The 14,386-nt window shown below is 41.0% G+C and overlaps 1 protein-coding gene across 2 annotated transcripts in view; it reads left to right on the forward strand.

The window, feature by feature from the left end:
* The window catches only part of THADA (THADA armadillo repeat containing), a 301,092-nt gene that overhangs the window by 270,865 nt on the left and 15,841 nt on the right, over window positions 1-14,386 (forward strand). For both annotated transcript variants that reach the window (XR_007374802.1, XR_007374801.1), the window contains exon 37: window positions 13,036-13,190. The gene's annotated coding sequence lies outside the window, so the exon portion shown is untranslated. The remainder of the gene's footprint in view (window positions 1-13,035; window positions 13,191-14,386) is intronic.

The following is a 14,386-nucleotide window of genomic DNA, read 5'->3' on the forward strand; positions in this document are numbered from 1 at the left end:
AATGCATTCATCTGATTTAGTTAATAATGGTAGCTGTCCGCGAGGGCTGTTTGCTTGAGTTATAGGATAGGTAGCACTACTTTTGCAACTGCTCTGTGTTTCTGAATAAGGGGCTAAGAACTGTGAGACAGTTTACCCAGGAAGGCTCCTTTTCTTATCAGAGATTTTCTGAAACAAGAGAGCTCCAAGTTCCTACATGCAGCCCTGTTTGTTCATAAAACCCTCCTGCAGGGGTGTCTATTACAGCACCCTTTTGTCTCAATCAAGATAGGAAAATCCAGCATAATTAGTGAAGTCTGTTTGCATGTAAAATATAATAGTCCCTTATAATTTGTCTCAGCACATATGACACTTATTCTGTCTCTGCTTTAAGTGTTTGTTTTGACTAATTCTCATTTGCCTGAAAAAAATTCTTTTTCTAGCTTGGAGGGGGGTAAATGTTATTTTTTTTCATGCCTTGGTATTACAGAAATTCTTGGGTAGTCTTTGAAGGTGGATTCATGTCAGAGCAAGCGCAATCCCTCTTTGCAAGAAGGATAGACAGCTTTAACTCCTTTCTTTTATAGGTGTAGTGTTTTCAGAAGATATATGCATATCTATCAGCCAGTTGCTTTTTAGCCTTTCTCTTTGTGTCTTGCTGTTCAAGTCTCAGCAGAGAGGATGTTATGTTGTCTGCTGTGTCTGTGGTTTTGCCCTGTGTTTGTAGAGTGTATATATTTACTATTTTAGTGAAATATATGCTCATCCACTATTATGCTATACAAATGGGCTTTATCTGCTCAACCAATGTTTCTGGATTCTGGATGCATGACTTGACCTGAGGAAATAATTTAATTCTGGCAGTATCTCCTGGTTTTAGTTCTGACAGGCCTTATCAGATAGCATAGACTTTGAACTTTGCATGTCTCTTCCTTTTTGTCTCTTAATTCTGCTGGCACAGACAGAAGTCACACTGAACCTCTGTATGTGGCTTTGTATGTATGCAGCTTTTATAACACTCTCTGACAGAAGTTTTGGGGTTGCTATCAATAACTCTTACACTATGCTCTCTCGTGGCTTATTGTCATTTTCTACCCAAATGATTTCACTTCATTATCTACTTGGCAGATAAACATGTCTGCCGTTAGATTAATTGAAATGGGAATATTGAAATGCTTATCATGGTTCTGAGTGTGGCTCCTCAATGATGTTGTTGATCTTTCCAGGCCTGGCTCAGGATAGGCATACACAGTTATATATCATCCCTATGCATGCATGCAGAAAATAAGCAAGAATTTCACTGCAAGACTGTAGACTTCGCATATAAAACTGCCAAGTTACCAAGGCAGAGAAGGCACATCCTGTGTTACCACTAGAAGGACCTATTTTTTTTTCCTGCCGTTTATACCTTTTGGTCTTCTCTCTCTTTCTTTTAAATCCACGTGCTTTGCTACAGTAAAAGACTAGAGAGAGACCTGACAAAAAAGAAAATTTTGGAGAAGAAAAGCACTGCCAGCAATGCATGGTAATGTCTAGAAATTTGGAATACTGCTTTCAGGAAAGGTTTGACAAAAGACAGTTTGTGTGGAGAAGATTTAAAAAAAAAAAAAAAAAAAAAAAAAAAGTTGAATGGCTGTGGCTCTTTGCCCAGCTCTTAGTACTTAAATGTTGAACTCAGAAATAAGCAGCCTGCGATGAGTTGGTGAAATCAGATGCATAGGAATATTCATAATAAGCACAAACAAATAACCTAGATGCTGATGATACAGAGTCCCTGTTTTAAAAAAAAAAAAAAAAAAAAAAAAAAAAAAAACCCAACAAAACTAGCAACACTCTGTAAGCACTCCCAAGTTGCAGAAAATGCAGAGAGTATCACAATTTTTTTGTCCGTTGATAAGAACTGCCTGGTTGATATCAGTAGTACAAAATAGATGACTTCTATGGATGTCTGGTCTCAAAAGCCAAAGTATGCCTTACTAATGAGGACAGAAATTATGTGCTTTTGAACACAGCTTGTCAGAAAGATAGAAATAAGCCTATTGAACATGATAATAAAGTACCTCACTTCAAACAGTGAGTATAAACAGAAAAAGAGTAGCACAGAAATAAACCAAGTTCAATGCAGAAATGAATGAACAGAAGTAGGCAGAAAAAGGCAAATGAGAAGGAAGTTCTTGGGAGAAGAAAATAAAGTGTATTGAATGATGCTCCAAGCACAGAGTCACCTACATTGACTGTAGTGGACAGTGTTATTGAAAAGTTTTTAGTCGTATGCAAGCTTAAAGATGTATATTGTTTGTGCAATACATCCTCTCACGCACAAAAAATAAACAGTTGTAAACCTCAATCTAACTCCAGCACTGCACAGCTGCATGCAAACAGAAAACTACCTGCCATGATGTGGCATGTAGTTGGTGAGTTATTGGTGAAGGCATTGCACTCACTATGAAAGAGAAGAATGTAAAAATGTAACCAAGTGCTGCAAATACTAAAATATCTATATTGGATAGTCCTCAGTTTGCTATGCCAATATAAACACAGAGAAAGCACCAAGAGAAGCTTTACAAGATGAAAGTGCAATTAATAATTGACTAAGTCAGTGACAAAGTCAATTCTTACAGTCAGTACAAATAAATTCAGAGATGTAGGGACACTCAGAAAGGGACAGACAAGTGATTTATGAAATAGAGACACAAGGAACTCCAGAAATCCAGTCTGAACAGACATTGTGGTATCCCTACAGCAAAAAAAGCTGAAAGTTATCAAAATGTTTTTGAAGGTCTGCAATTTCTTCCAGGCGCTCCGCACCTGGAGAAAGATTAAAGAATTTGGCTGCTTTAGCACTTGCCCCACAGACTAATTATTGCATGAGGAGGAAGAAATAATGTGAAAATATGAAAAATAATGTGAAATATAGGGAAACAAAAGAGAATGTACTCTTGCCAGTTCAAAAGTCCACACGGGATCAATGTATGGTCATTGTGGGAAAAGTCAGTCAAAAGCTATGATATGCAATGCCTCAGAGCTCACTACAAAGCATGTGCAATTGAGGAAGCACTCTCTTAGTGGCAAAAATGAAAAGCAGCTATCTTTGGCACTGAATATTGAGGATACCAGCAAGACGATGAGGAGAACACCTACTTTACTGCATTCTGGGCATCAGCAAGTAAATAGAGGTAGCTGAGATCAAAGCTGAAGAGTGTCAGTGCTACCTATGAGATACAGCAATGTACAAGGTCTGTTACTGGTGGTACTCTTGTGAAATCATACAGGGACAGAAGCATGGAATTTGTCTCAAATCAGCATCTCTAGCTCATCAGTCTGTTGGAAAGAGTCACAGAAGTAACTTCTTAGCATAATCAAAAGACAAACAGTGGCTATCTGAGATGCTGTGTGTGGGATGTCATTTCCAAGTTGCAATGTCCTGACCCCAGCAGCTTGGGTTCTGCAAATTGCTAATTACTTCTCTGAGCAATTTAAACTCATTCTAGCTCTTGGGTTTTCCTTGATGGGATTTATTACCAGCCTCTTTGCAGTTGCTTGCAAATGAGGATATAAATGTGTGGCATGGGGTATTTTTCAGTCACAACACACCTTACTTGTGCCACGCGTAGGCAGTGGCACAGCCATATCACTTGTGTAAATGTACTGAAGACCCAGCTCTTCTCATTTGAACTTTTATCAATCATAGTGCTACTGAGATGCTCTTGATGCCCTTTAAAAAAGGGCTAGTGGCTTTTATGTCATGTCAGTCTGATTAACAGAGACAAGAATCAACCACATTGAAAAGGGATATTTGATAATAAGTATATTTTGTCAGAAATATTAACTGCGGTGCTCAGGATGCTCCTGCAACTGTAGGTACTGTAGCACAGGCCTTTCTGCTCCTATCTCGGTGAACCTAGCTGCAGATCTGGCTGTTTTCCCAGCTGCAGAACAAGTTGAAGTCATTTGACTGAAAAATGGCCATCAGCTATAAGAGAATGTGTCATGGAAACTTCTGATAGCAACCCCGGTAGTGTTCTGTGCAGCATTTCAAATTAAATGCACAATGCTAAAAGATTGTTGTGTACGTGACTGACACCTTGAGTAAAAAGGAGCTTGCAGTAAGAAATTGTGCAACTGCACAAGAACATGGGAACCTCGGGATGATGGAGAGAATAAGCCCAGCCATATACAGCTACTGTGTGGGCAGGAGCTGGAAAGACCTGGGAACTAAGTGGCTCCATGCTGACGGATGTGTGAGGAGGGATGGACGCAGGGGAGGAGTTGTGTTTATCTCTGAGTTATTGAAATGAGCAAGAAGTCTGAGATAATGTCATCTGAAAGCAGATGGAGCAGCTTGCTGAGAGCAAAGTATTTTAAGTAGTTATAGTGAAGCAACGGATTAAAATGCTAAACGAGATCATATTCTTGTCATAATAGCCTGAGTTAGCCAATACCTGATGAGCAGCTGTAAAACATGACGAAATGAAGCCAAGAGATGATTACGAAATATGCAGTGTTTATAAAAGGCCTTAGACCTTTTCACCTGAAGCCAAACTAATTACCTCATGGTTGTAAATGATTGTTTGGATTCTGGGAATTCAGTTGGATTGTTAGATGATGTTCTTGAAATCACATGGACAGAGCAACAATGCTCAGAGGTAATGTGGTGTCTATAGATTCATTTATTTGGGCTGTGTATGAGTGGATTCCTTATGAAAATCACTTACACTTTCATTCTTAAAAGGTCTACATTTTAAGGCTTAAGTGAATTCTTTATTTCTTGGTGCATGATATGTACTGATTTCCAAAAGATGAAGTGCAGACCATAGAAACTGCAGAAACTGATCCATATCATTTTGCTAATTTTACTCAAAAGATGAGGTAAAGGAGTCTTGGAAAGCATGGCATGAATCTGCTAGTGAAAGAGGGACGTGTCCTTCAGAGAAAATTTCTAAGAGTTCTGTGTTTCCTTCATTTAGTGTGCAAACTCAAATCATGGAAGTTTCCCCCTTCATTATTCAAACTGGGATGTGTGGGATTTATATTTATAGGTGTTATCAGTCCTTTAGATTAGATAGATCTATTTACATGAATGGATAGTTTCAGAATGGAGATTTCATTCTATATTACTTTGCTCTCCTAGAAAAATTAGTTTTCCTTCCTTCAGTTGCTCACTATGTCTAGCACTCACAAATCTTTTCTTCAAGCTGAAATGAGAAGCACTTGAGGCTGAGTTGGTCCCACTGATTTGTTGCTTCTTTTGTTAATCTAGTGTGACCTTTTCTCTCCTTTCCTTCCTTTTACCTCTTTTTCCCTTGTTTTGTTCTTGCTCCTCCTTTTCCCTTTTTTCTTCTCTGTTGTGACCAGAGAACTCCTTATTTATTGTTTCTAATTTATTAAAGGCTGTGTGCTGAAGAGTAGCTGTAAAATTACATGAGCGTGGATGAAAGGCACTGTCAGTACAGTGGCAAGTGGTGAGGTACTGGTGAGCTCCACCAGTAGCTTGGGTTTAGAACAGAGTATCAGCAAGTCCTGACAACTTTCTCACACTCCTTCTCTCTGAGGCACTAAATAAGTTACTTCTCTACCTCAATTTCTCCATCTGCAAAACAACACGATGACGATAATATGCTTCCCCCAAAGGGGTTGAGTGGATTAATTAGCTAATATCTTTAAAATGCTTTGAAGATGAAAAGTATAGTATAGATGTAGCCCTCTTGAGAGTCTAGGACTAAACATTCATATTGAGTATTATTTAGGAAGTTCAGCACAACATGCAACAGAAGTTGTATTTATAGTGGTGCAGTTCATTCAGTTAATGTTCATGGCTTTGTTCTCTGTTCACACTCGTAAACTTGCAGCAAGAATGTAAAGGTGGGAGAGAGAATAAGGGAATATTGTAGAACGAGGTAGAATGCTGGTTGTGGACTAATACAGCAAGTCATTTTGCCACTATAAAACCATCTTCAGACAGCTGCAAGGATTCTCATGTACTGGAGCTGGAACAGGAGAAAAGGAATAGATCTTGCTAGATCTGCTGCTACAATAATAATCTGTTCTCCCTTCCAGGCAGAGCCACGGGGCTAGACCTTGCTTGTTGTGGTGTTTAGTCACCTTTGCACTTTATCTTACCAGCAAATCTCAGGCTGGGAATCAAATTACAGCCCTCCTCAGCAGGGAGGAGGGCTGTGTGATCCACCTTCTATTGTTGAGGAGTCATCGCTAAACCAAACGCAGGAGGAAAATTACCTGTCCTGGGGTGAAAAGCAAAGAGGCAGTTCTGTCCTTCCATCCTGGGAACACCGAGACAACGAGGCAAGAGAACCACAATTTCTAGCTTTGGGAACCAAACCTGCCTTTTTTTGCTTTCACAGCAAAATTTCTTTGCCAGTCTGATGTATGGTCTGAAACCATTATGACTCGGTGCTTTCCTTTGAGTTAATATTTAATTCCTTCTTAAACATTAACCGTGGCTAGAGCTACTTTTGTAAAAGAGCACTGCTGTGCTAACAACACTAATCATTTCCTTTTTAAAAGCTTTGGGAACAATGTGGAGCACTGTATGTGTCTGAAAAGTAAACTCTCTTTTAATGACATTTACTGTTTTGCAACACAAATTTTTTTTTTTTGCTGTTTCTTCTGATGTTTACAAACTGTTCCTGCCTGAACTGCAGTCTGTGAATATTCTGTGGTGAACCCACCCCTTGAGCCTTCACCTTTGTTGTGAAGCAAAGCAGTGAAGCAAAGATCAATGTTCCTTTACTCTCACCAGTTCATGTGGTATTAAGTCAAGTGCAAGTCAAATATAAATATATTTGTAGCTATAACTACCAGACAAATGGCTCTTGTCACAAACATTTCTCAACCACAGACATCAGGAAGAGAATCTTTTATGTATTTATTTAATTGTTATGAAGTACCAAAGACTGTGTAGTCAGCTAAATGTTAACCCTACTGTGGGTATGGTACCCTAGAGATGAGAGCCTAGCTAAATTTATCTGTCACATAAATGGCTTTATTTAGGACCTATGACAGAGGCTAGAAGAAGAGAAGCTGCCTCCAAACATTCATGCTCATGCAGCTCTGCAGGTAGAAGTGGAATTGTGGAGGAGGTTTGAGCACTGCTGGTGGGACATGGGAACCCCAGATGAGCATGCAAGGCAGCCCACAGCACAGACCCTGGTGTGGAAGTTCTGGGGAATTCTAGACTTCTCCCTTACTAATAAATAAATGTCTGTATCAACATCTTAACTCTTGCATTACTTCAGGGGTCAATTCTGAAACTGGTGCAATGAAGGTGAAACAATGTGAAGGTGTTGTGTGCTGGCTGTGCAGCAGGGCAGTAAAATAGGGGGGTAGGGTGATGGCCCCTGCAGTTCTGTCCTTGCTGCTGTAAAATTCACAGCCATCCAGGCAGCTTTAGGTCAAAGCAGGAAAACTGGAGATTTAATGATAGTTCTGGTATACTTACCTGTGAGCAGGAGTGAAAGTGGTTTGAAGCAGCATCCTTAAGACCCAGACCTAATTATAGTAACAGCATTGGGTGCTGCTGACAGGTAGAGAGTTGAAATCACTCATACAGAAGTTGCTGCCTGCACCAGTTGGGCAGTGTACTTCAGGCTGTGAGGGCAGAACTATGTAAGACCTCAGAGTCAGCACTTGGTGCTTTCATCTTCTGAACCTGCTGTTGCTACCAGTGCACTCAGCTGAGCATAGGTGGCAGCAGCATGGGACCAGATCAAATGAGTCCTTGCCAGGATGGTCAAAGAGAAAGATGTATGGTCTCGTGATGTGATTTTTTTCATATAATTGTTCTGTGGGAGTTTTTTGTTAAAGAAGGAGGAGGGTATGCCAAAATCACTTGTCTCTACTGGGCCTTGATGAGTCTTTGCATCAGTGAACAAAAAAAGGGGCAACTGATGTCATCTACCAAGACTAATGCAAAGCCTTTGATGTGGTCCTGCACTGTATCCTCATCTATAAATTGGAGATAGATGGATCTGAAGGCTTTAGGTGGATAAAGACTTAGTTGGATGGTCACAGCCAGAGGGTTGCTGTTAATGACCCTACGTGTAGGTGGAGGATGGTCACAAGTGGTTCTCCCCAGGGTCCATCTTGGGACTGGTGCTCTTCAACATTTTTATCAATGATGTAGACAGCATGATGAAGTGTACCCTCAGCAAGTTTGCTGATGACACCGTGCTGAGTGGTGCATTTTTCACAATAGAAGGGAGGGACGCCATCCAGAGGAACCTGGGAAGGCTTGAAAAGTGAGTACACAAGCATCTAATGAGGTTTATCAAGGCTAAGCTCAAGGTGTTGCACAGGGGTTGAGGCAATCCCAGACATGAGTACGGACTGGAAGAACTCATTGGGAGCAGCACTACAGAAAAGGACTTGAGGGTCCTGATGGATGAAAAGTTGTACGCGAACCAGCAGTGTTCTTTTACAGCCTGGAGAGCCAACTGTGTCCTAGTCTGCATCAAAAGAGGGGTGGCCAGCAGGGAGGTGGAGGTGATTGTCCCTTGCTGCTCTGTCCTTGTAAGAGTCTATCTGGAGTACTGTACTTAAGCCTGGGCCTCCCAGTACAGGAAGAATGCGGAGCTGTTGGAGTGGGTTTAGAGAAGGGCTATGAAAATGTCAGAGTGCTGGAGTACTGCTTCTGTAATGAGAGGCTGGGGGAATTGGACTGACTTAGCTTGGAAAAGAGAGGGCTCTGAGGAGACCTCATTGTGACTTTCCAATGCTTGAAGGGATCTTACAGGCAGGAGGGGAATGGACTTCTTACATGGTCTGTTAGTGAAAGGACAAAGGGGAATGGCTTTAAACTAAGAGGGGGGAGGTTTAGGTTAGCGTTAGGGAGAAATTCTTAATTCAGAGGGTTGGGACACTGGCACAGACTGCCCGGAGAGGTTGTGAGCCTCCTATCTTTGGAGGCACTTAAGGCTGGGTTGAATGGGTTCCTGGACAGCTTGATCTAATAGTTGGTGATCCACTGGAGCCTCCTATGAGGTTCTATTAAAGCTATGTGTTCTGGGTTATCTGTTCTGACTGTGAATCCCTTGAATGCTGCAGTTCTGGAGGCTTCATGAATGACTCCAAGAGAGAAGACCTTCTTTCCAAGGGAGCATCTCAATGTGTGGAGCTAAGGTAGGAATGGGTGTTCTGGATAGCAGGTAGGGAAAAATAAGAGTTCTCTCAGGAGAGCTGTAGTTGGTATAGCACTCTTCTTCTTTCTTATGCTGTTCTGAGTACAGTTTTCAGCCCTCTGCTGATGCAATTAAATTTTCCTATATACCTTTTCTGCAGGGCAGGAATTGTCCTATTTATTTTGTGGTTCTGGCAAAATCAATTTTGTTACAATTCCCCCTCACACTTGCGTAGCTTACTATGCTGACCAGTCAGCAGCTCTGCAGAAAGCGTCATAGCAATGCTGCCTCTCCAGTTCTGCCAGCCTGTGTGGCTGCCCAGTATAGCTTCTGAGATACTGGCCCCACTGAGCTTTTCCACATTCTTCATCATTCACCAAGCAGACCTTGGAACAGATGGGGTACAGCAGCAGAGGACTTGTTCTGGGGATTGTTGTGTGCATTTTGCCAGGATAGGAGGGAACGGAAAGCTGGGTCATTATGTATTTCAAAAAAAGGAGAAGAAAAGATTGAAACTTCCTTTTTCTAAAAGCCCTGAAGCTCAGGAGCTGCTTTACTCTGTCCTCCTTCTTCCACTTTGTGAAAATTATACCAGTCCAACAAGCTCTGCTACTTACTCACCCTTTACTTCCTGGAAAACAAAGATGTAGAACTGGAAAGGAGCTTATGAGTTAATGAGTCTAGGCTCTCTTGCCTCAGCAAGCACGTTGCTTGGTCCCTTTCTTAAACTTATCATATTTCTTCTAAAAGTTCTGTTTGGTTGTGGTTTCTTTTTTAGTTTTTTCTTCTTTTTTTTTTTATTACTTTTTTTTGGATCCTGAATCCTACATCTTGTGTTCAGTACTGTTCGTGTAGCTTGTAGACCAAGAGTGCTTGCCAGTTACGTGAAAAGTCTATCAGCCTTTGCCAGGAGCTCTTTGACCATGCCCAGCTTAACCTGGTGCTCAGGTGCTCCTTGTACCTTCCACTGGGCTGGGTTGGCTCCCTGCCTGACCTGATTCCTTTATGGCTCTCTCTAGTGTCTTTACATTCGTAGCTGTCTGCTCTAAGAGGCTGCTACTTGGTTCAGACAACCTGGTGCACAGGATAATAGGCATGTAAGAAGGTGTGGAAATGTCTTTAGGGAGGAGAGTAGCATAAGAGAGCTTCACAAAAGGAGGAGTGGTGTTTGTAGGAGACCGAGGTACTTGGAATGTGGGAGGCGGCTTTACCTATTAGACAGGGTCTGGGTGGGATGTATGGGGCCAAAATGAGACCAAAAAATGGGAAAGGAGTAGGAAACTGGAGCTCAAGTAGAATAATATAGGAGGTGTAATTGGGTGTAACACTGAGCCTTGAGAAACAGAGGACGGGCTGTCGTTTATCAGGAAATGGCAAGAAATAATGCAGAAGGAGGGTGGCATAGGAAAAATCAGTAGGAAAGGAGCAGGGTTTTGGCAGTTTAATTGGTGTGTTCTTTCATTGAAAAACACATTGCTGCTGTACAGAAAACTGTGTTTGTGTTATGGGGCAGGTATGGGATGACTGTGCGCCGTGCAATGCAGAAGTGTAAACCTCTCTCTCTTTGTATAAAAGCTCCAAGGATATCCCAAACACAAGACCCTGGATTTCAGATTTCTCTGTTTAGTCTGTGTGCTATAATTTAATCTAATATGACAAAATATTTGTAAGCACACATTTGTTTTGTCATGTGTATGTTTTACTTCTGATTTAAAACAGAATTAGCATTTCATATGTGATATTCTCTCTTTAAAAGAAAGGGGGGGGGGGAGGGGGGGAAGAAGACTGCTATCCAATGCTGGTCTAGTCATTTGCTAATCTGCTCTGATCAAGTTTTATGACCTGGGATCATGCTAATCCCCAGTGGTCATGTAGATACTATAGTTTCACCGATAGAGCAAGGATTGCGTGCTGCAAGGCAATGCAGCACCAGTTCATAGCTGGGGTAATTCTGGATGTGGGCACGGACCACATGTAGACCCCTCTGTACCTGGATGCAGTAAGCAGCACATCTCTACCACTCATTTCTCTTGTTCTGCTCTGCTTGCATGCTACTCAGAGATGTTTTGTTGTGCTTCTGGATTTTCAGTGACTTTGGAGTTTAAATTTGTATGTTGGGGAAAAAAAAGAAAAGAAAATTTGTACAGATCTTGTGTCCTACTTCATAAAAAGTGGTTTTGTTGTTGTCCTAGGAGGATTACTTATCTGCAAGACAAAGGTTACAGTAAGTTTTATGGACTCAGTGGATGAACTGTGGGTGTGGGTATCTATAGTGCTGTGCTGTTTTAAAGACTTTTTCTTCCCAGTTGATCTCTGCATCCCTCAGTTGTCACCATGTGTCAGATAGGAATGAAAACTATTTTTACTTCATAAATCCCAGTGACTCTTAGGAGAGGGGGTGCTACCATATTAGTTTGTTTGGGGCAAAAATTGGGGCAAGGCAAGATAAAGCATCAAAGATTCCTATCTGTATGGCTTATCTGCTAAGAGATATGCTGTGAGTCTGTTTCATGCTCACAAAAAGGAAAACTCCATCAAAAAGTGTGGTACTGCTTACGTAAATGCTGCCACGGCTCTGCCTATGACAAACTGGTGTTTATTAGAAACCTATGCAGCCTCAAGAGTTGGGTTTATGTGACATTGATTTTTTGATCCATTGCTGTAAATTGCATGTAAATTTAAATTCATTGATTCAAATTGCGCTGGGATTATAAGCATTATTAATTGGTGCACAATTTCCTCAAATGCCTTCACCCTCAGGAGAAGCTGCAGATGCCGGGTGGGATGTTGATACGTGCACGTTTCCATTTCAGCCCTGTGTAGGGCCCTACAGAGGGGCAGGATGTGGCCGTACCTCCCCTCTGCATTGCTTTGTGACCAGAGGAGTTGGCTCCAGAAACATCAGCCTATGTTAAGCATCTTTCATCAGCTTTGACTTTGCTAATGGCATTGATTTGCTTTAAATACTTCTGCCATTTCAGATTCTCAGTCCTTTGTCAATGGAACGGGATGTGCCTCCTTTTGAATCTGAGATGTAGAAACCTTCCTGTTCACTTGCCAGACAAGCTCTACTTTGGGTGTAGAAAATACAGTTATGTATCCCCAGCAGACTGTCTCATCTCTCTTGCGTATCATATCCATTCTCAACCTGGAGGTAAAAGCCAAGATGTCACAAAGTAGGCAGCTGCTTCTTCCTAAAACACTTATGAGTCAATTCCCAGTGGGCATGAAGATGAAGATAACCCAGAGTACTTGCAGGGACAGGCTCCATTCGTCACCTAGCAGTTTCTTGCTTGTCTGTTTTAACCCTCTCTGACACTTTTCATCAGTCTTACCATTTCCAAGTCTTGTCAGCCAGGAGGGCTGGCTTGCCCACCAGGTGTGGCAGGAAACTGGGATCCGGGAACATCTGACCTGAATCTTAAACTGGCATGCATTGAAGGTGTTTGTGAGCTTCTATTTTACTGAATAACTGCAGCTCTTCTGTTGCTATGAAAGCAGCTACTGACACTGCGTGTTGGATATCTGACAGTTCATGGGCTGATATCTCTGTATGTTGCCACTCCTGATGATGTGGCGTTTCCTATCAGTAACAATTACACAACACTAACTGTGAATTAGAGATAATTGCTGAATTATTTTGAATATCTTGGGGAAAAGCTCTATAATTGTCTAAGATGCAACAGATGTATGTTGTCTGCCTAAACAAGAAAGGACTTGATACAGAAATCTCTCCAATCTGAATACAGCGCTTTCTTTACTACAGGTAAATGAAAATGGCATACTGACTGATGGAGAAGAAACAAATGCAAGTTGGAGTATTTATTCAGTGTGTGCCCATGTGTAGCCTTAAGAGCAAAAGCCTATTTATAGAGGATTAATATCATAATCCTTGTTCTTTTGTTTTAATGTCTTGTAGCTGAACTGTCTTCTGGAGAGAATGAAAAGAATGGAGTGGAAGTGTGGAAAGAGTGGAAAAGGCTGGATTGTGCTCAATCATGAAGCAGCACCAGGCTGATATAGGATGCCACTGCCTATTATATCTCTGGGCAGCACCAGTCTAAGGGTGTTGAGGTGAGCTACAGTTTGCTTCATTTCATGAGGTTTTAAGGATTCTGGTTTTGTAACTGTATTCTATCCATGGAAAATTCTCTGAGGTTGCTCATAGTTCTCATACTTATTTTCCCTGTGAACTCATGTTGTCAAACCCACCCAAATAATTAAATAGAAAAAAGCCCTTTTTTTTTTCCCTGCTATTTTTTCCTTTATATTTGAGGTTTGTGGAGGTGCTCATGCTTTTCAATTATTTGCCTTAACCCGCAAAAACTAGAGATGTATTTGTTTAGAAACAGCCCCCCATCTGCTCCCCCGTTCTCCAGATGAGAGCTGAGTGGCTCACCTCATCTTCTGGGTGGAAGGTTTTAAGAAACTCTTGCAGTGACGTGCAAAGTACTAAAGCAGGCTAACCAAACTGCAATTTATGTCCAAGAACACATCTTCTTTTGTGTGATGGCCTGGACGAGCAATAACGCCAATGTCTTGTGAAGACTGCAAACTGTTTTAAAAGAATTCTTACGTTAAATTAAGTAGAAGCAGGAATGTTTTTCAGACTTTTTTTTTTAAATCTCACATTGCGTTATTACTGTCTCTGAATAGCTATTGTGCGCAAAAACTGAACTAAAAGCTTTGTGGTTTCTTCCAGTGTTTCACTTAACTCTTGATTAAGTAGTCACTGGTGTTTTTTTTAGGTCCTCCTGTAATTTGATGTCCTTCACTAATGCTCTCAGAAAGCCATGTATAAACAGAGCAAGTGCACTTTATGCCTATTCATTGTTTATTGCTGAAGAGGCCTAATTTTTTCCTGGCGTTTATTTTGAAGTAAGAGTTACTGTGCTCAACAGAGTAATTGGGCATAAAAGAAAAAAAATAATCTCAAGAGCAAGTGAAGTAGAAAAATTAGGACATCATTTCTCCAACTCTTCTACCTTGGGCATAAGCCCGAAGATACATTCACGTTTAAACTTTTTCTTAATAGGTTATACGTTTGCGAATGTGCATAATAAATCAGTTATTCAAATGAAAAGTCAAATGGCAGTGGTTTGGAGCTCTGCATTCCCCCAGATTTTTCAATTTCATTGTTCTATTTCATTGTTTTCAATGCCAGCATCTTTGGAATATATTGCAATGTGACCTTGGATATTTTATGAAATAAGCCATATATGAGCATGTCATTCCAAAATAAAATCCACTTATTTGCCACAGAAGGAAGG

This window comes from Lagopus muta, chromosome 2, assembly GCF_023343835.1.
Source record: "Lagopus muta isolate bLagMut1 chromosome 2, bLagMut1 primary, whole genome shotgun sequence".
Lineage (NCBI taxonomy): Eukaryota > Metazoa > Chordata > Aves > Galliformes > Phasianidae > Lagopus > Lagopus muta.